Raw genomic sequence first — 27,015 nt, 5'->3', positions numbered from 1 at the left:
TTACGCCACTGAGGCCGGTGATGTTGGTTACTTTAGCTGATAGGGAGTCAACTTCGGTTGCAACTCTTTCGCTGGACGCGGGAGGGGTATACTTCCACGGAACGGCCTTATTACTTTGATATGCGAATGGCGTTGGCTTGGGCGCCACCTGGGGGTATATGGGTGTGGAGCCGGTCCCTTTCCTAGTAAAACATATTATTAGGGCCTTGGGGGTTAGAGGAACCTTCTTCTCTTCCGATTGCATGCAAATTTGTGGTTTTTCCCTCCCTCCTATGGACACTTCAAGCTGCCCGTAATCCATGAGCTACTGAAGCAATTCTTCCACCACGAGACAGGTTTCCATGTCATGCGACTCCCCAAGGTGAAACAAACATTCATCCTTTTCGTCTTCGCCACGGGAGACCATGCACGTCGCTTGTAGTGATTGTTGGGAACTGCTCTTGGAGGGAATGGAAGAGGAGGAATGTGTTGCTTCTGCAAATCAGAATTACCAGTGGAAGATTCACCTGCACAGAAATTGTTAGGTAAATTTTTGTCGTTACCTTTTTCTGGAGTAGAGTGAAGTTTGGCAGGTTCATTTGCAGATGAGGAAGGTGTTATGGGTTGAGGTCCTTGACACTGCTTTCCCGACCTCAGTGAAATGGCACTGACATTTTTTGGATTTTGGACAGCTTGGGAAGGTAGCTTGTTAGAATTCTGGGACTGTTGTTGATTCAATTGTGTAGCCAATTATCCCATCTGATTGGTTAAGCTTTGAATGGAGGCTCTGGTCTCTTGTTGAAACTGGATGTTCTGCATAGTCATTTGCCTCACAAGTTCTTCGAGGGAAGGTTGTGGAGGAGCCTCAACTGTTAGCTGTTTCTGGGGCTGTTGCTGTTGTTGGATTGGTGGAGGAATGTATGGTCTGCTTGGGCCAGCAACATTTTGGAAGGAAGGAGCAGGCTGCTGTTGTTGTTGCTGAGGGCTAGACCATCTGAGATTAGGGTGATTCCTCCATCCAGGGTTGTATCTGTTGCTGGAGAGGTCATAGTTGTTCTGCTGAGGTTGATTTTGCTGCTGAGGTTGAGGAGGTCTATTGTAAATATTAGCAGCATATGCTTCGGGCTGCTCAATTGCTCCAGGTTGCTGCATGGAAGGGCAAAGGTCTGTATGGTGGTCAGCAGAGGAGCACAAACCACAGACCCTTGCAACAGGTACAGATTTCTGGTTTAAGGCCAGATGGGTTACCAAGTTAACCAATGCATCCAGTTTGCCTTCAAGCTTCTTAGTTTCAGATGATGCAGCTGAGTTTGTAGCTACCTCATGCACTCCTCTAATGACTATAGCATCATTTCTGGCGCTAAACTGCTGGGAGTTGGAAGCCATCTTCTCAATTAAATTTTTGGCTTCAGCAGGAGTCATGTCTCCAAGGGCTCCACCACTGGCAGCATCTATCATACTTCTCTCCATATTACTGAGTCCTTCATAAAAATATTGGAGAAGTAGCTACTCTGAAATCTGATGGTGAGGGCAACTGGCACATAGTTTTTTAAATCTCTCCCAATATTCATACAGGCTCTCTCCACTGAGTTGTCTAATACTTGAGATATCCTTCCTGATGGCTGTGGTCCTGGAAGCAGGGAAATTTTTTTCTAAGAATACTCTCTTTAGGTCATCCCAGCTCGTGATGGACCTTGGAGCAAGGTAATACAGCCAGTCCTTTGCCACTCCCTCTAAAGAATGAGGAAAAGCCTTCATAAATATATGATCCTCTTGAACATCTGGGGGTTTCATGGTGGAGCAGATGCCATACCCTAATTTCGTCCGGGGAATATTATTTGATGATATGCAACCTTTGGTTAGCCGCTTTGAGATACTTGGCGTCCTTTGTTGTACAATAAATGAAGTCCCGAGACGTGTCAGAAATCAAAAGGAAGCAGGCTTGCACGATCCGTGAAATTCCGTAATGTGGCGGAAATCGAAAAGAGGTGTTTTCGTGCAATCCGTGAGTTTCCGTAACTTCTTCGAAAGCTAAAAAAGAGTAAATACATAATCTGTAAGGATTCGTAACCTTGCGGAAGGAAAATAAGTATCGTTACGAAATTCGTAAAGTATCGTAACGTTACGGAAAAAGAATTACCAAAAAATAGAAGGGGGGGTGCATTTAGTAAAAAGGGGGGGTACAAATAGCAATCTGGCCCACTTGGGCCTTCCAGATCCTTCCTCAGAAGGATGTTGCTTCTGGAGGAAGCAACCTTGCTCGCCTGGGCGAGCTGGGTGGCAAGCTCCTCCCCTATTTTGCTATAAATAGGGGGAGGAGTGAAGAAGAAAAGGGTTCAGCCTTCTTGGCACTTCTCCCTCTCTCGAAATTGCTGAGGAAAATTATTTCCGTGAAGAAAATCCAAGCCGAGCCGCTTCCGTAACGTTTCCGTGAGTAATTACGCGAAGATTCTCGACCGTTCTTCAACATTCATTATTCGTTCTTCATTTTCTTCAGTCTTCAACGGGTAAGTACCTCAAACCGAGCTTTTCAATTCATTCTATGTACCCGTGGTGGTCCACGTTTTGTTTCATGTATTTTTATTCTTGTTTTCATTTGCTTTTTATACCCCCTTTTGACGTGCTTAAGCCATTTATTTAAGTCATTTCTCGCTTAATCTAAAAATAAAATAAATTTCCACCGATCATTTGAATTGTATCATCCATTAATTTTGGTTAAAATGAATTCCGACCGTTCGGTCGTGCCGTAACCAAGTTGGAAATCAAAAAAGAGGTAAAATAATAATATAATAATAAAAAAATACCTTTTAGTAAAATAAAGCGAAAAAATCAATCGGACGTTTTCTCTTTGGGATTTCTCATTCTTAATTGAATTGACTAATAAACTAAAGTGAAACTAAGGCTAAAATCAACTCGCCTAGTCAAGCTCGTCCACAAAAAATAGGATTTTGAAAGTTTATCATTTCAGTTTCTTACCAAGTAAAATGGATCATTTTTAAGGTCCAACGCCTTAAAATGATCACCTTTCAACTAAAAAGAATCACTTGATTCACGCATAAGAAAGAACTACGTACGTCTGATTTCCTCTCCAAAGGAGGGTACGTAGGAGCAAAAGTCCCGCTTTTGTCGACCTCAAAAAATAAAGAAATAAAGTTAAGGTAACACAATTTCCACAATTCTAAAAAATAGGCTGTTGTCCTTTGAGACAAACGTGAAAGGTGCTAATACCTTCCTCAAACGTAAATACAACTCCCGAACTTAGAATTTTCATTTTGACCGGTTTCCTTCGGTTTTTCCGACGTTTTCCACAAATAAACGTTGGTGGCGTCTTCGTGCATCTTTCCTCCTTTGGAAAGCGCACCCGTGAGCCTCGCCTTCACTCGCCCGCGAAAGGGCACGTTGCGACAGTTGGTGACTCCACTGGGGACAATTTTTGTGAGTTAGGCCTATTTTAAGGAATTGTGGAATTGTGAAACTTTGTGTGTGCATTTTGTTGAACTGTGTAAAATGTAATAACTGCTGTCTTTTCCACATTTCTACACTGCATTCTAAGCACCCACGGGTTTGAGTAAAAAAGGGGCCCTATACCCGGGTTCATGGGAATTTAAGGAGTGGAGGTGAATCTATCATCATGCTAGGTCTCCGACTTGCTTGATAATAGTGAAACCTTGTCTAGAGCTTTCTCTCTTTATAATGTGTAGTCGCTGGTATTCCATACCGCCACAGTATTATTATCTTGAGTGATGATACCTCTAGAAAACAGCCGTGTGAGTTATGAATTGTTGGGTAGTAGTTATTAGAGACCCCTAGATATTGTCCTATAGGTTCCCAAATAGGGGCAAAGAGCAAACACGCTCTGTGCCATTCGTCCTCATGCATTTTTTGGTAAATAGCACCAATTTATAGTTTTGCTAGTGATGTTTGGTTTCTTTAGAATAATATGTAACCTTTTAAAATGCTACGTCGAGGCGCCATCATGCCCAAACGTAGCATTAAAGTTGGATCTCTGCAGTCTCGTATGTGTGAATTACCCATTTGTGTTGTTTTCTTTCCGTTTCATGCATACGCATTGCATCATTCATGTCGGAGTCTTGATCCACCCCTTTTTTAGGTAAATGATGGGGACAAATCCAAACGGCAAAAGGTTTTATCAAGTCAAGGTTAAAGGTCTAGATGTCACTAGCCTTAAGGAATTGGGACGATTGATGGGACCCCTCCAAAGGCAAGCCTTCTGCAAAGTCTACGGGAAGATTCTAGATTTGACCGCAGCGGAGGTATTTACGGAAGCTGTCGTATCCCTCGCCCAATACTATGACCAGTCGTTGAGGTGTTTCACGTTAGGGGACATCCAAATGGTACCAATTATTGAAGAGTTTGAGGAGATATTAGGATGCCCTCTTAGGGGGAGAAAACCGTATCTTTTCTCCGGCTTTCTTCCTTCCTTAAGCAAGATTGCAGCTGTGATTGGAGATTCAGCAAAAGAGTTGGATCGCATGAAACAAACTCGCAATGGAATAGTGGGCCTGCCATGGAAATACTTGGAAGGCAAAGCAAGGGATATGGCGAGCCAAGAGAAGTGGGGCCCGTTTGCAGATATTTTAGCTTTGTTGATTTTTGGGGTTGTCCTCTTTCCGAACGTTGACGGTTTGGTAGACTTAGCCGCCATTGATGCTTTCCTCGCATATCACCATAGCAAGGAAAGTCCAGTGGTGGCTATCTTGGCAGATTTGTTTGACACCTTTGACCGGAGGTGTGAGAAAAACAGTGCACGGATTGTCTGTTGTTTACCTGCTCTCTCTGTGTGGTTGATTTCACACCTATTCCGACAAGACACGAGACACCCGTGTCCGCTGCAAAGCTATCGCTCATGCGCCGAAAAAGGAAGAGTCGATTGGGACCAACATTTGGCTGGGATAGGGGGCAGCGCGATCAATTGGTTTCCTCGTTGGAAGGAAGGCAAGGAAGGAGTTCTTTTCTCATGTGGGGACTACCCTAACGTTCCACTGATAGGGACTAGGGGTTGTATTAATTATAATTCCGCACTCGCCATAAGACAGCTAGGGTATCCCATGAGGGGAGCGCCAACCGAAGAAAGTCTCTCGCCTTTCCTTGTGAGGGATCTAGGCACGCAAGGTCTCAAGGTTATACAAAGAATCCACAAGGCGTGGAGGAGTCCGTTGAAGAAAGACAAGGAGCTTAGGGGCATCCGAAATGGCGTCATCGAAGGTTATCATGGATGGCTAAGAATTCATGCGCGAGGGTTAGATTGGCTCTCCAAATTGAAAGTTATCGATGAGGAGAACTTCGAAGCTCCGGAGGAAGATGAAGAAGTCCGAGCTCTAAAACTAGAGCTAGGGAAGGCAAGACTCGCCAAGGAGAAGTTCAAATCAGCTGCTACACACATCCGGAAGGAGTGCACCGAGTTACAAGAGGAAAACGCGGCCACTGGAAGAGCCCTTGAACAAGAAACCAAAAGGGCCCGCAAGGAGGAATATGGCCGAGAGAAATTCCGAGGAGCACTGTGGGGTAGCAACAATGAGCTCAAGCTCCAAAGAGAGGAGAGAGATCGGTCACGGGTGCATGGCATGATCTTAAAGGAAGAATTAGTTGCTTGCGCGAGGTCCAAAAGGAGTTTGGCTCAACACTTGGAAGCCACGGAGCAAAGCATGCTAGCTATCATAGGGCAATACAAGGAAGAGTTGAACCAGTCTGTGGCCCATGAACAAAAGCTAGTGGAGGATTTTGCACAAGTGTACGCCGAGAAAGAAGCAAGAGGGAGGGTGATTGATGCGTTGCATCAAGAAGCGACTATGTGGATGGATAGGTTCGCCTTGACCTTGAATGGAAGTCAAGACCTCCCGCGTCAATTAGCCAAAGCAAAAGCCATGGCCGAAGTGTGTACGGCCCCCGAGGAGATTCATGGGCTAATCAATTACTGTCAACACATGATAGATTTGATGGCCCATATAATTAGGAATCGTTAGGTTCTCTTGTAACACCTTTGTATAATCTTGGCTAGATGAAAGCTTTGTTCTTTTTATAAAATGAGAAGTTCTGGACTCATCACATTATCTAAAAACCTTGGGGTGGATCCAAGTGCTCCGATTATCCATTTGCATACTCATGTTTTGGTGGCATACTCACCGTTGTTTATTTCTTTAGGAATTTCATCATAACTAAGAAAACACCAAGGCACCCCTATAACACTCGATCCAGAAAAATGGATAATGAAGAGGGCATGCTGGAACAGATGAAGGCCGATCTATCGGCCTTAAAAGATCTAATGGCTTCCATCTCGGAGGTCATGCTAAAACTCCAGAAAACCATAGAGGATAAAGCCACAGCAACCGCCTCCAGTACGGTTAGGGAAGCGGAGCCGGTACTGCAACCCACTTTAAAACCGGGCCGAGACAGAAACACGGCCGTGTTTGGTCGAAGGTATAGTCCGCAAGCTTATCCTTATGGCTTGCCTCCAGATTTCACTCCCCGTGCCGCCCCGGAAGATTTAAGCCAAGCCCCTACTTTTGAGGGGCAACTTCCACCTTATGACGACTATCCCGGGCAAGACGATGAGGAAGGAGATACCCATCTTGGCCCCCTGCTCCACCTCAAAGATCCGTGCCCACATGACCTACCCCAACCGAACATAGTCCTCCATATCCCGGCCTCACCCACACCCGTAAAAGAATCTGTTCCCTTCGCGGAAGATAAGGGAAAGATTGAGGCGCTTGAAGAGAGGTTAAGAGCAGTCGAGGGCCTTGGCAATTACCCATTCTCAGACTTAGCGGATTTATGTCTCGTGCCCAATATCGTCATTCCTCCCAAGTTCAAAGTACCAGACTTTGATAAGTACAAAGGGACGACATGTCCAAAGGGGCATCTTCAGATGTATTGCCGAAAGATGGGGGCGTATTCTGCGGACGAAAAATTGTTGGTCCATTTCTTTCAAGACAGCTTGGCCAGGCCAGCGGTAGCATGGTATACCAATCTGGAAGCTTCCCAGATCCGATCATGGAAGGACTTGGCAACTGCCTTCATTACGCAGTACCAGTACAATACGGATATGGCTCCCGATCGGAACCAGCTTCAGAGTATGACTAAGCGAGAGCATGAGTCCATTAAGGAATATGCCCAAAGATGGAGAGATCTCACAGCCCAAGTCGTACCGCCCATGACGGAAAGGGAGATGATCACAATTATGGTAGATACGTTACCTACGTTCTACTATGAAAAGCTGATAGGCTATATGCCAGCTAACTTTGCGGATCTCGTCTTCGCCAAAGAAAGGATTGAATCTGGACTACGGAAAGGCAAGTTCGAATATGCTTCCAATGTGGCCCCCAACAACAACAGAAGAGCCCCAGTAGTGGGCACGAGGAAAAAGGAAGGAGACGCCCATGCAGTCACCACCGCCCCGACCTGGATGAAAGCACCCCAAAATATCCAAAGCTCATACCAGCCCAATCCCCCAAATTTTTTAATCCGAGCCGGGAATTCCCTCCCGACTCAAGTAAAAGGACCACCCGCAGCAGAAAGAGCGCCGGCCCAACGCACAGCTCCAGCCGCTCCCCAGCCAGTTAATAATACAGCCCCCGGCGCGAGCTATAAATATGCACAGCACCCGCCCCCGAAAGATAACTTCTCCCCTATTCCCATGGCATACTCCGAGTTATGGCCTTCATTATTGGAGAATCATTTGGTGGTGGCCATACCCAGGAAGGTCTTCCAGCCACCCTACCCCAAGTGGTACAACCCGGGTGCCAAGTGTGTGTACCATAGTGGAGCTCCCAGACACAATATTGACTCCTGCATCCCGTTCAAGTATAAAGTGCAGCACCTGATTAGTGCCGGCTGGCTAGCGTTTCAGGAGGAAGGCCCAAATGTTAAAACCAACCCGTTAGCTAGTCATGGAGGGGCTAGCGTGAACACCGTCGAAAAGGACGGGCCATCGCGGGCAAAGGGTTTAGGAGAGGTGGCTACTTCTAGACGCTTCATCTATCAATCACTGCAAGCGGCGTGCATGGTCTGCCGAGGTGGAGATGAAAGGGATGAATGTTTGTTTCACCTTGGGGAGTCGCATGACATGGAAACCTGTCCCGTGGTGGAAGAATTGCTTCAGCGGCTCATGGATTACGGGCAGCTTGAAGTGTCCATAGGAGGGAGGGCAGAACCACAAATTTGCATGCAGTCGGAAGAGAAGAAGGTTCCTCTAACCCCCAAGGCCCTAATAATATGTTTTACTAGGAATGGGACCAGCTCCACACCCATATACCGCCGGGCGGCGCCCAAGCCAACGCCATTCGCATATCAAAGTAATAAGGCCGTTTCGTGGAAGTATACCCCTCCCGCATCCCGCGAAAGAGTTGCAACCGAAGTTGAATCCCTATCAGCTAAAGTAACCAACATCACCGGCCTCAGTGGCGTAACCCGTAGTGGTCGAGTGTTCGCTTCCCCTCACCCAGCGGAATTGCCCTCTAAAGGGAAAGCGCCCATGGTCCAAGAGCCCACAGATATAGCCACCCCCTCGAAAGAAGTAGATCCTCCAGTAGTAAGAGGGGCCGAAAAGAAAGAAGGACTTCAAGGAAAAACAGTGACTTTGGAAGAGGCCCAAGAGTTCCTCCGCCTTATCCAACAAAGCGAGTTTAAGGTAGTCAAGCAACTGAATAAAACTCCAGCAAGGATCTCTTTGCTTGGAGTACTCATAAACTCTGACCTTCATCGTGCGCTGTTGATGAAGGTCCTTAACGATGCCCATGTAGCACATGATATCTCAGTGGAGGGTTTCGAGGGCATCGTTAATCATATAACCACAAACAATTATATCGCGTTTGCGGAAGAAGAGATTCCCGTTGAGGGGAGAGGACACAACAAGGCTCTACATGTGTCGGTGAGATGTATGGACCACGTTGTCGCAAAGGTACTTATCGACAATGGATCGATTTTAAATGTAATGCCGAAGACCACTCTGGAAAAGCTTCCTTTTAGTGTGTCACATTTAAAACCGAGCTCGATGGTGGTGTGAGCCTTTGATGGTACTCGGTGGGAAGTGATGGGGGAAATCGACATTCCCATTCAGATAGGCCCCCACACTTGCAACGTGGTGTTTCAAGTAATGGATATAAATCCCGCCTATAGCTGCCTCTTGGGAAGACCGTGGATTCATGCCCTGGGAGTGGTCCCTTCAACGCTTCACCAGAAATTGAAGTTCGCAGTGGGTGGACTTTTAGTGATATTGTCGGGTGAAGACGATATGTTAGTGAGCTGCCCCTCCTCCGCACCATACGTAGAAGCGGTGGAAGAATCATTGGAAACGACTTTCCAATCCTTTGAGGTGGTGAGCTGTGCCTCTGTGGGACCAAGTCCGTCGCTACCTTCTCTATCCAAAGCGGCTATAATGGTGGCGCGTGTTATGCTCAGGAATGGATTTGAGCCCGGAATGGGTTTAGGCAAGGACTGCGTCGGGAATGCCGACGTGGTCAATATCAAGGGAAATCCATACAAGTATGGATTAGGGTATGAACCCGGGATGCCGGGGAGGAGGAACGTGCCGTCAAGATTTCGGGCGGATAGGGTATGGCCTGACCGTATTAGCCAGTGTTTCACCAGCGCTGGAATGCTGTCCGAGGAGGAGGCTGCCGCAATAGAAGAGGAGTTCCCTCTAGACCCACCAAGTTTTGTGCAACCATGCCACCCCGATTCCCAAGTGGGGAACTGGCGCGTGATAAGCCAGTCAGAAGTCTATACCGCTGATTCAATGTAATTAGAGCCTATAGATTTCCTTTCTCTTTTGTTTTGTAGAACCTACCTTATTAAATAAACAAAGAGATCTTGTTTCATCTGTTCTTGCAGTACCACCTTTTCTCCTATCATTTTGCATGTTTTTGTTTCTTTTGTCTTGTTTGGTATAGATATGAGGGTCGATTCTTTGAGGATCCTAACAACGAGGGTTTGACAATCGATTTCGATTGAGATATAAGCCAAATGGTAAATGAGGAAGAGGAAGAGGACGTCCTGTCACCAGAGTTGGAGAGTTTGGTCGCTCAGGAAGAACGTGAAATGAAGCCTCACCAAGAAGAAACCGAATTGGTAAACTTGGGGACCACGGAGGAAAAGAAGGAAGTAAAGGTAGGAACCAGTATGACCGCGCCTATCCGTCAAGGCTTGATAACCCTTCTTGAAGAGTATCAAAATGTCTTTGCGTGGTCATATCAAGACATGCCCGGTCTGGATTCCGACATTGTGCAGCATTAGTTGCCTTTGAATCCTGGGTCTTCCCCGGTTAAGCAAAAGTTACAAAGAATGAGACCCGAGATGTCTTTAAAAATTAAAGAAGAAGTAAAGAGGCAGTTTGATGCAGGTTTCTTAGCTGTGGCGCGGTACCCGGAGTGGGTGGCCAACATTGTCCCGGTCCCGAAAAAGGACGTCAAGGTTCGAATGTGTGTAGATTACCGGGATTTGAACCGAGCCAGTCCTAAAGACAATTTTCCCCTGCCACACATTGATATATTGGTAGATAATATAGCTAAATTCGCCCTTTTCTCCTTTATGGATGGTTTCTCGGGGTATAATCAAATAAAGATGGCACCCGAAGATGTAGAGAAGATGCTGGGGCAACCTATCAGCATGCCATGGTGGCATTGTTCCATGATATGATGCATAAGGAAATAGAGGTCTACGTAGATGACATGATTGCCAAGTCTCGGACTGAGGACGAACACCTTGTCAATCTGCGTAAGCTGTTTGGAAGGTTGCGGAAATACCAATTAAAACTGAACCCAACCAAATGCACCTTTGGGGTGAAGTTGGGGAAGCTGCTAGGATTTATCGTAAGTCAGAAAGGGATAGAGATAGATCCGGAGAAAGTGAAGGCCATCCTTGAAATGCTAGAACCACGCACGGAGAAGCAAGTTCGGGGGTTTTTAGGCAGGTTGAATTATATCGCGAGATTTACCTCGCAGCTCACCCCTACCTGTGAGCCCATTTTTAAGATGTTACGTAAGAACCATGCGGTCCTATGGAACAGTGACTGCGAAGAGGCCTTCGAGAAGATCAAACAGAGTCTCGCGAATCCCCCGGTGCTCATGCCACCTGTAACAGGAAGACCTCTTTTCCTGTACATGACCGTGTTGGACGAGTCTATGGGGTGCGTGTTGGGTCAGCATGATGATTCTGGGAAAAAGGAGCAAGCCATCTACTATCTTAGCAAGAAGTTTACCGCATGTGAGATGAATTACTCAATGCTGGAAAGGACATGTTGTTCTCTGGTATGGGCATCACATCGGCTTAGGCAGTACATGCTCAGCCATACCACGTGGCTTATTTCCAAAATGGATCCCGTGAAATACATCTTTGAAAAACCGGCCCTCACGGGACGAATCGCTAGGTGGCAGGTACTATTATTTGAATTCGATATCGTTTACGTCACCCAAAAGGCGGTAAAGGGAAGTGCCTTAGCAGATTATTTAGCCCAGCAACCCCTCCAGGATTATCGGCCGATGCACCCCGAGTTCCCAGATGAAGATATCATGGCTCTATTTGAAGAGAGGCGGACGCACCAGGACATAGACAAATGGATTGTTTGCTTCGATGGGGCATCTAATGCTTTGGGCCATGGAGTAGGGGCAATCCTTGTATCCCCGGATGATCAGTGTATTCCTTTCACAGCTTGGCTAGGTTTTGATTGTACCAACAATATGGCCGAGTACGAAGCATGCACCCTCGGGGTTCAGGCGGCCATTGATTTTGATGTAAAATTACTTAAGGTGTATGGAGACTCAGCTTTGGTGATACGCCAGTTGAAAGGAGAATGGGAAACTAGGGATCCGAAGTTGATACCCTATCAAACTCACATCTTGAGGTTAGCCAAGTACTTTGACAACATTTCCTTCCACCACATACCTCGGGAAGAGAATCAAATGGCTGATGCGTTAGCCACCCTAGCATCCATGTTTCAACTTGCCCCACACGGGGATCTTCCGTACATCAAATTCAAATCTCAAGGCAGGCCGGCATATTGTTATGCAATAGAGGAAGAGCGGGATGGGAAATCGTGGTATTTCGACATCAAGCAGTATGTCGAGAACAAAGAATACCTACCGGGGATTTCTGACAATGACAAAAAGACGTTGAGGAGATTGGCTACTAGTTTCTTTGTAAGTGGTACCATCCTGTACAAACGAAACCACGACATGACTCTCCTACGATGCGTAGATGCCAAAGAGGCGAACTTCATGATTGAGGAGATCCACGAGGGTTCCTTTGGGACACATGCCAATGGGCATGCTATGGCCAGAAAAATCCTTAGGGCCGGTTATTATTGGCTCACCTTGGAAAGCGATTGTTGTGCTCATGTCAGGAAATGTCATAAATGTCAGGCATACGCGGACAATGTCAATGTTCTGCCACATCCTCTGAATGTTATGTCCGCCCCTTGGCCCTTTTCCTTGTGGGGAATAGATGTCATTGGGGCCATCGAACCCAAGGCGTCGAATGGTCACCGCTTCATTCTTGTGGCGATAGATTACTTCACCAAATGGGTCGAAGCAGCTTCTTATACTAATGTCACAAGGAATGTGGTAGTTAGATTCATAAAGAAGGAGCTGATTTGTCGATACGGACTCCCCAGGAAGATCATTACTGACAATGGCACCAATCTGAACAACAAGATGATGCAGGAAATGTGCGAGGACTTCAAGATCCTGCATCATAACTCTACCCCTTATCGGCCAAATATGAATGGGGCTGTAGAGGCTGCAAATAAGAATATTAAGAAGATTGTTCAAAAGATGACAGTGTCATACAAAGATTGGCATGAGATGTTGCCTTTCGCCCTACACGGATACAGAACCTCGGTGCGAACTTCTACTGGGGCAACGCCGTATTCCTTGGTTTATGGGATGGAGGCGGTACTCCCATTTGAGGTAGAGGTTCCTTCTCAGAGGATAATGGTGGAGTCAGGCCTAGAAGAGTCAGAATGGGCTCAAGCACGTTATGACCAACTTAACCTTATTGAAGGTAAGCGTTTGGCCGCCATGAGCCATGGGCGTTTGTATCAACGAAGGATAAAGAACGCATTCGATAACAAGGTACGCCCGCGCAAGTTCAACGAGGGGGACCTCGTGCTGAAGAAAATGTCCCATGCTGTTAAAGATAATCGAGGCAAGTGGGCCCCGAATTATGAAGGACCTTTCGTGGTGAAAAGAGCTTTTTCTGGGGGTGCTCTAATACTCACCCACATGGATGGCGAGGAGTTGCCCTCGCCTGTGAACTCCGATGTAGTTAAACGATATTACGCTTGAAGTCTGGGGCAATCGAGAGGACCGTTGCATGTTTTTATTTCTGAGTTTTTTCTCGTTCTTCTTGGTTTCCTCCAGGGATTCCCTTCCTCTGTATTTATCTTGTTCCTTTAAAAGAAAAGGAAAAATGAGCGAGGTTTCAGTCCTCCCTTTGGTTTCAAACTTTGTGTTTTAGATTTGTTATAGCTTGAGTCCTCTTCGCTCGGTGTATGGGGTGCCCCAAACGCTTATTTAAAATTGAATCTAACCAGCCTTCACTAAAATAACACCATCGCATTAGAAACATTCATACATGCACATGAATATGCATATCTTGTGATAGCAAGGAGCAGAATCGTCTCAGGCCATGGCCAGAAGTCAAGACAAGTCAATGGCAGAAATCAACCAAGGTAAGACGATGACTGGTCACGATTGGTCGCATATCATTTGGCTCTTACTTGCAGGTACTTAGGGATGGAAGCGAATGGAGGATAGGATCGCGAGCGACCAAGCGCCACCCCTTCCCGGCGCTAAACAAGCAGAGAACGTCGCTACAGGGCAGCCCAGTATCCTTTGCGTTCGCAGTTTCTTTTGCTATTGTTTGTTTTAAATAAGTAATCGACACCTAATTCTAATTTAAGTAGGTTCAAGTGGGCAGACGCTAACCCATAAGGAAGAAGGGGACATGGTTAATGTTCCCCTCAAAAAAAAAATGGCAGGTTAGCTCGCCTGGGCGAGCAACCCCTGCATTCAAAATATAAAAACGAGGGAGGGGAACGTTTTTGCATCCAAAAACTTCCCCCCCCCCCCTCATTCAAAAGAGAGGACTTACGAAGGCTTGCGGTTCTTACTCCCTCAAGCCACTTTTGGTTGCCTTTTGCTTTCATTTTTGGTGTTATTGTCCACTCCAACAAGTAAGTATTCAATCCTTGATGTTTTCAGCTTCCCATTGGTATATTTTCTTCATCTTTTGGTGCTCCAAATTGAGAGAATGTGCTTGTATTTGTGGGGCAGTTTTGGTTTTTTTTATGCTTGTTTTCTTGAATTGAGGATTTGAATGAGAAGGCCTTAGGCCTATGCTGTATTCTGAAGCAATGGGGCATGCCATATTGTCCCCATCCTCTTGCAATTTATGTCCAAACATGCGCTCACCAAGTGCTCGGTGAAATGCCCCAATGATGTATGAATATGATTGTGTAAAATTGGGAGAGTGGGACTGTTTCTTATATGTAGGTACAGCATAGGAGATTCAAAATAGGTGCCCAAATGCAATTCCAAGCTTAGGAACCCAAACTTGTAGCTTCAATGCAAGGAAACATGCTTATGGCTAGGAATCCAAAATTTGGTTTTAGAGTTAGAAAAACATGAAAATTAGGACTTGCTTGTGAGAGTTTTTGCTCAAATTTGGGCTGCCCCATGTTTGATACTTTACATAGAGGTAGCGTGGAAAACACCTTGCAATAGTGTGTATACATAGGTAAATATAAGGAGTATGAAATTCCTAGCAAAGTGTGAATGATTGTCTTCCTAAATGAATGTATGATAGTGTGGAATGCCTTTTTTGAATGCGAATATGTGCAGGATGTAATTAGCTTTCCAATATACATATAAGTAAATATGAGTGAAACAGTAAAAATTTGTATGGTGTATTTCAAATGTATGTAAGTAGTTTGTGATAGCAGATGTTTAGGATATAAATTAGGTGTAAAGTTTGACGCAACTCTTTGAGCATGAAAGTGTGTTTTCTTTTTAGAATGTATATAGGTGTATGGCAATTAGAATATATTAGATGTTCTTGTATGTTGACATGGGTAATAGGATACTTTCTACACATGCGCGTGTGCATAAATGGATTTCATGAGTTTGGTCTAAATCAGAGGGGCTAGCACGACAGTTTTTGCGTTAATATAAGCATTATCTTGTAAAATTAACTTCTAAATGTTTGTTCTCGCAGGAAATGGCCCCGAGGAAACTTGCCTCAAAGAGATCCAGGAAGGATAAAGCGGTCGAAGGAACCAGTTCCGCTCCCGAGTATGACAGTCACCGCTTTAGGAGCGCTGAACACCAGCAGCGCTTCGAGGCCATCAAGGGATGGTCATTTCTCCGGGAGCGACGCATCCAGCTGAGGGACGACGAGTATACCGATTTCCAGGAAGAGATAGCTCGCCGGCGGTGGGCATCACTGGTCACCCCCAATTGCCAAGTTCGATCCAGACATAATCCTCGAATTTTATGCCAATGCTTGGCCTACAGAGGAGGGCGTGCGAGTTATGAGGTCCTGGGTGAGGGGTCAGTGGATCCCGTTTGATGCAGATGCTATCGGCCAACTCCTGGGATATCCTTTAGTGCTGGAAGAGGGTCAGGAGTGCGAGTATGGCCAGAGGAGGAACCGGTCCGATGGGTTCGATGAGGAGGCCATCGCCTATTTGCTATGTATACCGGGGCAGGATTTTGCCCGGACTGCTACCGGGAGACGAGTGTGGATCATGCGCACCAACATGACCACCCTGACTCAGATCTGGATGACTTTGCTGCTCAGCAACATCCAGCCCAGCGACCATAATTCCGACCTCCCCCTGCCGAAGTGTCAGCTGGTGTATGCCATCCTGACGCGGATGAGCATTCACGTGGCTCAGTTAATCGCTGATGCCATCTATATATTTGCAGGTATGGCGCCTACCAGGCACCCTCTGGACCCGGATAAGTCCAACAGGGCCCTGGGATTTCCCGCCTTGATCACAGGACTCTGCCAGTCGTTCGGCGTCCCCGTCGCACCTAGTAAGGTGATTCGGCCGCCCATCACCCGAGCTTTTATTGAGAAGTATTGCACACAGAGACAGGCCCAGGGGGATGCTCCGCAGGTCGCAGACGTGCCGCCACCTCATCAGGCTGGTCCAGCCGGATCGTTTGATACGGAGCAGTATTTGCAGCATTTGGTTCGCCAGCAGGCGGCCAACCACCGGGCTCATGTACAGACCCATGATTGTCTTTACAAGATGAGCCTTAGCCTGCAGAGCCAGGGTTTTACTTCGTTTCCGTGCCTTACTCCAGACCAGTTCAGGGCAGAGGTCGCATGGCCTGGAGATTGGCCTGAGGCCCGGGCGGGAGAGGCACATGCGGAGGCACCAGCAGAGGCTCCCGACGAGGCAGATGAGGCCCGCGAGGACGAGGAGATGACCGATTTACTTGATTTCTTAGGAGGGAGCGGAGCCACATGATTGGGAGATCCCTTGATCCATATTTCTTTGTGTTTCCATTTGTTTTTTCTGTTACATATCATCTTATTTTTGTTTGACTAAGGGACTAAGGTTTGTTTCATGTTTTGACTTTTGTTTTGTACATACATATCATTTGAGTTGTTACGTCGGTACTTGTTTCGTCGTTGTCAATAATGTTTTTCCGGAACTGTGTAGGGTTTTTCATTTAGGAACGTTGTCCTAAAAATAAAATGAACCAAAAATCCTAATAAAAAGAAAGAAGCGTTGTGAATAAAAGTCATGTTCATAAAGAAAAGAAAAAGGTTTTTATTTATACATGTATGTAAAAGGAAAATGTGTATAGAAGGTTTTTTTGTGTAAATGATGCGTGGAAAGGAATTCTTGTGTGTGTGAGCAACGAGTGTATATGAAGAAACTTTTGTGTGAACTATAAGTGTGTGTTGGGAAAAATGAAAAATATTTGAATGTAAATAGGGTTTGTATATAGACCGTGTCACGTAAAGAGAAGAGTTCTAATGCGTGTACAGAAAAAGTTTGTCATGTATAAAAATATAGATATACAAAGAAAAGTTTTCTTCATAAAGGACCATAGGTGTATAATTTTGTGAATATATAAAAATGAAACAAAAAAAAGAAAAAAGAAAGAAAGACCGCGAAGGTCGACATGTTATAGTTAAGAAGTATAAATCATTCGTAATGAGCAAACGTATCTTCTGGAAACAAGGGACTGATGCTAAGAGTTTATTTTCCAGAATGAACCGAGATAAGGATGATGAAAGAACATAACTTGGAAACGTTGGGTCTGTCTGTGTAAATTCCCAACTGTAGTATCACAATGCCATAAATTGGATGCTTGAGGGCCCACCTGGCTGTAGCCATGACTAATTTTGCACGTTGTTTTCAAATCATCATTGTCATGCGTGCCTTATGGAATAATATGGAAGTTCGGCCTGAAATCGACACCTTGACACCCAAATTTGTTTCGCCCCAGATATCAAGATTAGGGTTCCCGCGATAAAAGACCCCATTGAAACACAACCTTAGGCCTTTTTGAACCTTGGCCTGTAAAAAAGAAATCCTCATTTTTTCCCCTGAAGCAAAGGACAGCGGAATCTCCTCAAGGGAGAGCAAATAGAATGCTAAATCCGATTTCCCAAAGAAAGGGATGGGGAAGGAAAAGTGAAAAGAAAAAGAAGGAAGAAATGGAAAGAAAAAAAAAAGAAAAATGAAAATAAAGAAAAGAACAGAAGAAAGGAAAGAAGGATTCCTGATCAAAGATAAAAAAGAAGTGAAAAGGGAAAAGAAGCAATTCTCGATCATTGAAAGAAAGAGGACAGAAATTCTTCAAAGCCAGATTGTCACTCAGAATCATTCTTGACTAGCAATATTCCACCCCACATGAACAAAGAGGAAAAGACCGAAACACCCAGCTTCCTCTCCAAAAAACATTATCCTCAAGAAAATCCTATTGGTCCGTGATCGTACGTTTGATCTTTGATTCGATAGGAAATCGTGTGCAAAATGAAGTCATGGTACAGTTATGGTTTGGGAATAGGATAAAACACTTGCCTTGTGAGTTTTATACACTATGAGTGATTTATTTTCAGCTTAGCCCGATGTTTCCCCTGCATGTTCATTTGAAAGTAAAAGTTGACATCCTACCCTTCATTCTTAGTTACAAGGAAGATTACCCTTGGCACAAGTATATTGTTTCTATAAGATGTGGTGCTCTCGCGAATGATTTATTTTTCAAAGCAAAAAGCATGTTTGCTTTTGTAGGTGGAAAGACCCGGTGGATCGTTCGGTCTTGCCAACCCTTTTTTCGGAGCCCAATGAATTGCGTTTTCGTTCATGCGTCCTCCACCTTCGAGTTTGGAGTCATGCGTAGTGATTGCTTAGTGCAATTCTCCATTCTCACCCTTTTCCGGAGCCCCATGAATTGTGTTTTCGTTCATGTGTCCTCCACCTTCGAGTTTGGAGCCATGCGTAGTGATTGCTTTATGCAATTCTCCATTCTCAACCCTTTTTCGGAGCCCCATGAATTGCGTTTTCGTTCATGTGCCCTCCACCTTCGAGTTTGGAGCCATGCGTAGTGATTGCTTAGTGCAATTCTCCATTCTCACCCTTTTTCGGAGCCCCATGAATTGCGTTTTCGTTCATGTGTCCTCCACCTTCGAGTTTGGAGCCATGCGTAGTGATTGCTTAGTGCAATTCTCCATTCTCACCCTTTTCCGGAGCCCCATGAATTGTGTTTTCGTTCATGTGTCCTCCACCTTCGAGTTTGGAGCCATGCATAGTGATTGCTTAGTGCAATTCTCCATTCTCACCCTTTTCCGGAGCCCATGAATTGCATTTTCGTTCATGTGTCCTCCACCTTCTAGTTTGGAGCCATGCGTAGTGATTGCTTAGTGCAATTCTCCATTCTCAACCCTTTTCTGGAGCCCCATGAATTGCGTTTTCATTCATGCGTCCTCCACCTTCGAGTTTCGAGCCATGCGTAGTGATTGCTTAGTGCAATTCTCCATTCTCAACCCTTTTTCGGAGCCCCATGAAGGTTATTGCCTATCGCTGTTCATGTGCCCTCCACCTTCGAGTTTGGAGCTATGTTTCATGATTGTCTAAGTGCGGAACCTCAAGGCAATCCTCCATTCTCCACCTTTTTTCGGAGCCCCATGAATGTCATTGCCTAGCGCTGTTCATGTGTCCTCCATTATCAAGTGCGAAGCCTCTGGTGACTGGGAAATACGTTCTTCTGTTGTTTTCCAGATCGGTTCCTTCGCCAAATACGTGTATATGTGTATATGTATATTATATTCATTGTTCTTGTTGTTGTTTGTATTTTGTTTTGTGCAGAAGAAAAAGAAGGAGTAGAGACGAGAGTCGTCATCACGGAAAGGGCAGGACGGACGAAATCAGTGTCCTATCTTTGCTTTCCTCTTATCTCCGATGAGAGGTAAGTAAAGAGGGGCAACTGTCATACCCAAATTTCGTCCGGGGAATATTATTTGATGATATGCAACCTTTGGTTAGCCGCTTTGAGATACTTGGCGTCCTTTGTTGCACAATAAATGAAGTCCCGAGACGTGTCAGAAATCAAAAGGAAGCAGGCTTGCGCGATCCGTGAAATTCCGTAATGTGGCGGAAATCGAAAAGAGGTGTTTTCGCGCAATCCGTGAGTTTTCGTAACTTCTTCGAAAGCTAAAAAAGAGTAAATACATAATCCGTAAGGATTCGTAACCTTGCGGAAGGAAAATAAGTATTGTCATACCCTAATTTTGTCCGGGGATTATTACTTGATGACATGCAATAAATGAAATCCCGAGACGTCTCAGAAATCAAAAAGAAGCAGGCTTGCGCGATCCGTGAAATTCCGTAATGTGGCGGAAATCGAAAAGAGGTGTTTTTGCGCAATCCGTGAGTTTCCGTAACTTCTTCGAAAGCTAAAAAAGAGTAAATACATAATCCGTAAGGATTCGTAACCTTGCGGAAGGAAAATAAGTATCGTTACGAAAGTCGTAAAGTTTCGTAACGTTACGGAAAAAGAATTACCAAAAAAATAGAAGGGGGTGCATTTAGTAAAAAGGGGGGTACAAATAGCAATCTGGCCCACTTGGGCCTTCCAGATCCTTCCTCCAGAAGGCTGTTGCTTCTGGAGGAAGCAACCTTGCTCGCCTGGGCGAGCTGGGTGGCAAGCTCCTCCCCTATTTTGCTATAAATAGGGGGAGGAGTGAAGAAGAAAAGGGTTCAGCCTTCTTGGCACTTCTCCCTCTCTCGAAATTGCTGAGGAAAATTATTTCCGTGAAGAAAATCCATGCCGAGGCGCTTCCATAACGTTTCAGTGAGTAATTACGCGAAGATTCTCGACCGTTCTTCAACATTCATCGTTCGTTCTTCGTTTCCTTCAGTCTTCAACGGGTAAGTACCTCAAACCGAGCTTTTCAATTCATTCTATGTACCCGTGGTGGTCCACATTTTGTTTCATGTATTTTTATTCTCGTTTTCATTCGCTTTATATACCCTCTTTTGACGTGCTTAAGCCATTTATTTAAGTCATTTCTCGCTTAATCTAAAAATAAAATAAATTTCCACCGATCATTTGAATTGTATCATCCGTTAATTTTGGTTAAAATGAATTCCGACCGTTCGGTCGTGCCGAAACCAAGTTGGAAATCAAAAAAGAGGTAAAATAATAATATAATAATCAAAAAATACCTTTTAGTAAAATAAAGCGAAAAAATCAATCGGACGTTTTCTCTTTGGGATTTCTCATTCTTAATTGAATTGACTAATAAACTAAAGTGAAACTAAGGCTAAAATCAACTCGCCTAGTCAAATACCTCTGACTTTCTTTATGAGGTACAGGCTGAGAAACCATCTCCTTCTACCACTATCCAGCCGACCACACTAGAATTGAAGCCTCTGCCATCAAATTTAAAATACGCTTACTTGGATGATAGCAAAAGTTTTCCAGTGATTATATCTGCCTCCCTTGCTAATGAGCAAGAGGAGAAGTTGTTGTCTGTTCTCAAGAAGCATAAGAAGGCTATAGGCTGGACCCTGGCGGACATTCCTGGTATTAGCCCATCCACATGTATGCATCGAATAAATTTAGAGGATAGAGCTAAACCAGTAAGACAGCCACAGAGAAGACTCAACCCAGTGATTCTTGATGTAGTGAAGAAGGAGATAACAAAGCTTTTGCAAGCTGGAATCATTTATCCTATCTCCGACAGCCAATGGGTGAGTCCCGTCCAGGTAGTCCTGAAGAAGACCGGCCTCACAGTGATCAAAAATGAGAAGGAGGAGCTGATTCCTACTCGGGTGCAGAACAGTTGGAGAGTCTGCATTGACTATAGGAGGCTGAACCAAGTTACCAAAAAGGACCATTTTCCCTTGCCATTCATTGACCAGATGCTTGAGCACCTGGCAGGTAAATCTCACTACTGTTTCCTTGATGGTTTTTCTGGTTATATGCAAATTACTATTGCTCCTGAGGATCAGGAAAAGACCACATTCACCTGCCCCTTCGGCACTTTTGCCTATAGGAGGATGCCTTTCGGCCTGTGCAATGCCCCTGGTACCTTCCAGCGGTGCATGATTAGTATTTTCAGTGACTTCTTAGAAAATTGCATAGAGGTGTTCATGGATGATTTCACTATGTATGGATCCTCTTTTGATGGTTGTCTGGATAGTTTGGAAAAAGTTTTGAATAGATGCATTGAAACTAACCTTGTTCTAAATTTTGAAAAATGTCATTTTATGGTTGAGCAAGGTATAGTTTTAGGCCACATTATTTCCAATAAGGGTATTGAAGTAGATCCTGCAAAAAATTCTGTTATTTCACAATTGCCTTACCCCTCTTGTGTGCGAGAGGTGCGATCTTTTCTTGGTCATGCAGGATTTTACAGGCGCTTTATAAGGGATTTTAGCAAAGTAGCCCTTCCACTGTCCCATTTATTGCAAAAGGAGGTGGAGTTTGACTTTAATGACAGATGCAAAGAGGCTTTTGATTGCCTCAAAAGAGCACTGACTACCACCCCCATCATCCAGGCACCCGATTGGACAACCCCTTTTGAGCTTATGTGTGATGCATCAAATTATGCATTGGGGGTTGTCCTTGCTCAGAAAATTGATAAATTGCCCAGGGTGATATATTATGCTTCTAGGACTTTAGATGCTGCCCAAGCGAATTATACTACTACTGAGAAGGAGCTTCTAGCCATAGTTTTTGCTCTTGAAAAATTTTGATCTTATTTGCTTGGTACCCGCATCATTGTTTATACTGACCATGCGGCTCTAAAGTACTTGTTGAAGAAGGCTGATTCTAAGCCTAGGTTGATCCGATGGATGCTCTGGCTTCAAGAGTTTGACTTGGAGATCCGTGATAGGAGCAGAGCACAAAATTTAGTTGCTGATCATTTGAGTCGGATCGAATGTGTATCAGATGCGAATTCACCCATTCAGGATGATTTCCCGGATGATCATTTGTATATACTATATAGTATTTCTGACTCTCTTTCTATTCCCTGGTTTGCTAACATTGTCAATTATTTGGTTGCTTCTGTTTTTCCTCCATTAGCATCTAAGGCCCAAAAAGATAAAATTAAAAGTGATGCTAAGCATTTTATTTGGGATGACCCCTACTTGTGGAAATTGTGCAGTGATCAGGTCATTAGACGATGCATTCCAAATCATGAGACTGACTCAGTCCTGCAGTTCTGTCATTCTTCCGCACCGGGAGGTCATCTGGGTGTTCAAAGGACAGCTCGCAAAGTGCTTGATTGTGGTTTTTATTGGCCCACCATCTTTAAAGATGCGTGGAAGATCTGCAGCACTTGTGAGCAGTGTCAGAGAGCAGGAAATACACTTACATGGCGACAACAAATGCCTCAGCAACCTATGCTATTCTGTGAGGTGTTTGATGTCTGGGGTATAGATTTCATGGGCCTTTTTCCTGTCTCTTTTGGTTATGTTTACATTCTCCTTGCAGTTGACTATGTTTCAAAATGGGTGGAAGCCAAGCCCACTAGAACTAATGATGCTGAGGTTGTTGCAGATTTTGTCAGGTCTAATCTGTTTTGCAGGTTTGGAGTACCTAAAGCAATTGTTAGTGATCAAGGAACCCATTTTTGCAACAGAACAATGCATGCCCTGCTTAAAAAGTACGGGGTGGTACACAGGGTATCCACACCATACCACCCCCAGACCAATGGACAGGCAAAAATTTCTAACAGGGAGATCAAGAGAATTTTAGGGAAGATTGTGCAGCCAAGCAGGAAAGATTGGAGTACCAGGCTTGATGATGCTCTCTGGGCACATCGGACTGCCTACAAAGCACCCATAGGAATGTCTACTTATCGGGGTGTCTTTGGAAAGGCATGTCATCTTCCAGTGGAAATTGAGCACAAAGCATACTGGGCAGTGAAGACTTGCAACTTCTCTATGGATCAAGCTGGTGAGGAAAGAAAGTTGCAACTGAGTGAGTTAGATGAAATCCGCCTAGAAGCCTACGAGAATGCCAAGTTCTACAAAGAAAAGACCAAGAAGTTCCATGATAACATGATAGTTAAGAAGGACTTCATGGTTGGGCAAAAAGTGCTATTGTATAATTCTAGGCTTGGACTCATGAGTGGTAAGTTGAGGTCTAAGTGGATTGGTCCTTTTGTTGTTACTAATGTTTTTCCTTATGGTACAGTTGAGATCAAAAGCGACTCCACAAACAAGAGCTTCAAGGTCAACGGACATCGACTTAAGCCATTCCTCACGAACCCTTCTTTAGTGGACGTAGTGGTGGAAGAGACTTCCTTACTCCACCCTACTCTTCCTCCACCATGACTTAGGGAGTTCTTCTTTTCCTATCTTCTTCTTTGCTTTTATTACACTTGTCCAATTCTATTTGATGGTTTAATTGTTTTAATCTCTTAATTGTGCTACATTGAGGACAATGTGTTGTTTAAGTATGGGGGGGGGGGGAGTGTTCTTTGGTTTTTGTTAGTTTTGTTGGTTTTGTTAATTTGTTAGTTGTGTTAATTTGTTAATGTTGATTAGTTTCGTCGGATTTTTAGTTTAATATTTTGGGTCAATTCTGTGTGCGTGTACGACTTTGCATGTTTTTCTTTGAATCATAGGATATGTTCAAGAAATGGGTAATTTTTTTTAAAATAAAAGTTTTTGACATTTTGTGACTTGAAATCCTTGATTCTCCTCTACATGTCATGATAGTTTTGAAAGCTCAATTTGAAAGTGATGAGTTTACCTTTGTGAGAATTTGAGCCATCCATCATCATAATCATTTGGTGTGTTTTGCCCCATTGATTGCGTGCACAATAGCCTTGGCTTGATTCTTGTTGATGCTTCCTAATTCACATGCATATTTGGATATGATTGAGGCAATTTTGTTCTTATAAGCTTCTAGCCAAATGGACTTACCTTGACTTAATTCCTTTGATAGCCCTTTTGAGCCTTGTTTCCCTTTCCTTGTTTTGAAGCTCACTACAAGCCTTAAGTGAAAAAGCATGATATCACCATATCCTTAAGGAATTTTGGAGCTTTGGAATTGTTTTGGGAATAAGTGTGGGGGTTTTTGTTTCATTGGATAACATGTTTTGTTGGCCATGCTTCATGATATATTTTGAGCCATACTTGATATACATTGCATATTGGTTAAATGTTGGACATGCTGAATATGATGCTGTTTCTCAAAAGGCTACAGAGCAAAAAAAAAAAAAAATATTATAAAAAAAAATCGAAAAAGAAAAAGAAAAACAGTAAAGTTGAGTGAATAAGAAAAGAATGATGAGACTCTTGGTTCTACTCTTTATGTTTAAATTTTATCTTTACTTCTTTTTATTTTCTTATGTTTTCTTAATATGCACTTATTCCCCATTGCTCCTCTATTCCTTTGGGATTCAGCCACTTATTCCATATTTTTCCATACCTTGTCCTTGGCCCCATTACAACCTTAAAAGACCTTTTGATCCTCATGTGCTTGTGTTTATGGGTTGATTGTCAATTTTAGGATCTTGCCAAGTTTATGTGGTGTTTGTTTTCATGGGTGCTTTGAGGGTAAATAGTAGCCTAGACACTTGAGAGATAAAGTGTATATCTTGTGAGGCTTTATCACTTTTCATTCTTGAGTTGATTAACTATTTTTCCATGATTGGGTTGCTTGGATGATTTTCATGAATGTCTTGACTTTTCGGATCTCCTTATGTTAGATGTTACCCATTCCTTTCATTCCTTGATGTTCATTGAGAAATATGTGAATGTTTTCGTTTTCCTCTCTTTGATATCCTTGGATTTTGTTCTTTGTTTCATTTTGCCCAGGAGTGCAAAAGGCTAAGTATGGGGGGTTTTGATGTGCCATCATTTTCTTCTATTTTCTAAACCCTTTTTGCACCATTTTAATTACTGATTGGTCTTAATTGTCAATTAATTAGGCAGTTTTATTATTTGGTCTCATTTAGCTAATTTGATGTTTTTAATCTAATTTCAGGAATTAATGAAACATTGGGCTTAATCCAGATTTTGGTTGTGGACTTGAAGAGGGAAAATAAAGCAGCGCTTACCTTAGTTAATTTTTAATTAGGAAATTTCGTAATTTTATTTTATGTGGTTTAGTGTTTATTTTGTTTTGGGCCAGAGTATTGTAATAGGGCCCAGTGACTTTGAGTGACTCTTTTTAAATAGCAGCATTGGGATTTGTGCAAGGCATTCTGTTATGTCATTCATTATTCAGAGCTTTGTTTAGGGTTTTAAGTTCTTTCTGTTCTAATGCTACTGTTTTCGTTCTTAATGCAATTTCCCATTTCCTGCTTCTGATTACAATTTTGTTCATGTTTCTTCTTCTACTTTCATTTACGTTTCTGTTTTCATTTTCGTTTCTGTCTCATTTATGTGTCTGTTATTTACGTTTCTGCTTCATGTTTCATTTACGTTTTCTGTTTGAATCTATGGAAGGCTAATTATTCTGGTGTTGTTTCCTTCTGAGGAAGAAGCCCAACTCTCTATGAGGTTTTGTCTATAATGTGGTTCCCTGGCAGTTTTCCCTTCACCAGTTAACCCAAATTCGTGAACATTAATCAGTGCACGCTTCGTGTTCGATTAATTGCCTCTGAGCCTAACTTGCGTTCATGCTTAATGGACGAAGGGCTAACTGGTGTATGTGGTGCCTAATCACGTATTGACAACCCTAGGTTGATTTTCGCTTAGTAAATTGAAATAGGGTTGGATTAAGTGGTTACTGTTAGGGACGAATTCTCCATAACCCAAGATAAGAGAATGGCTTCTGAATCAGAGGAAACAACCCATTTTTAATATTATTAGTTTCGTATTCCAGTTTACTTGTTCTGCTCCTTAAATCACTAAACAAACAAACCCCCCCCCAATCGTTACTGTTACTGCAAGTATATTATGAACATTTGGTTTATCACTGCTCGTTGGGAAACGACCTAGGATCACTTCCTAGTTACTGCATTATCATGTTTATTTGATTCGGGTATGGCCTCGATCAGTGCAAAAAGCTAAGTGTGGGGGATTTTGATGTGTCATTATTTTCTCCTATTTCTTAACCCTTTTTGTCACCATTTTAATTACTGATTAGCCTTAATTGTCAAATTAATTATGCAGTTTTATCATTTAATTTCAGGAGAATTATAAGCAATTGGGCTTGGATCCGAAATTGGGCTGAACCGGCTTGGACTTGTAGAGAGCAGACAATTTTATTTTATTTCATCCAATTTTATTTTATTTCGTCTAGTTTTATTTTATTTCGTTTTGGGCTTGGACTTAAAATAGATTTGTAAGCTTGGGGATGAGGACCTATATAATAGCACCAGGGTTTTAGTATTAGGGAGCATGGAATTAGGAGAAGAATTTTAGGGTTTTGCATGTTACTGTTCACGCGCACTGTTCTCGTACCAATAAATTTTGTTTTCTGCTTCAATTTTAAATTTCATTTTCTGCTTCTCCCCTTGAATTCGTTTTCGTTTTCTGCTGATTAATAGAAGGCTGAGTTTCCAGTGTTTTTTTCTCTTGAGGATCAA

At 43.6% G+C, this 27,015-nt stretch overlaps 1 non-coding gene and 1 pseudogene across 1 annotated transcript; both read left to right on the top strand.

Moving 5' to 3' along the window:
• Positions 1–22,303, top strand: part of LOC113000116 (uncharacterized) — a 165,966-nt pseudogene extending 143,663 nt beyond the window's left edge.
• LOC113000317 (small nucleolar RNA R71) lies at positions 1,496–1,602 on the top strand. The gene has a single exon (XR_003265607.1). It is a non-coding gene; the product is annotated as a small nucleolar RNA R71 (small nucleolar RNA).
• Positions 22,304–27,015: the final 4,712 nt, after the last annotated feature.

The sequence above is a fragment of the Glycine max genome, chromosome 18 (genome assembly GCF_000004515.6).
Source record: "Glycine max cultivar Williams 82 chromosome 18, Glycine_max_v4.0, whole genome shotgun sequence".
Taxonomy (NCBI): Eukaryota; Viridiplantae; Streptophyta; class Magnoliopsida; order Fabales; family Fabaceae; genus Glycine; species Glycine max.
This window is presented reverse-complemented; position numbering and strand designations above follow the sequence as displayed.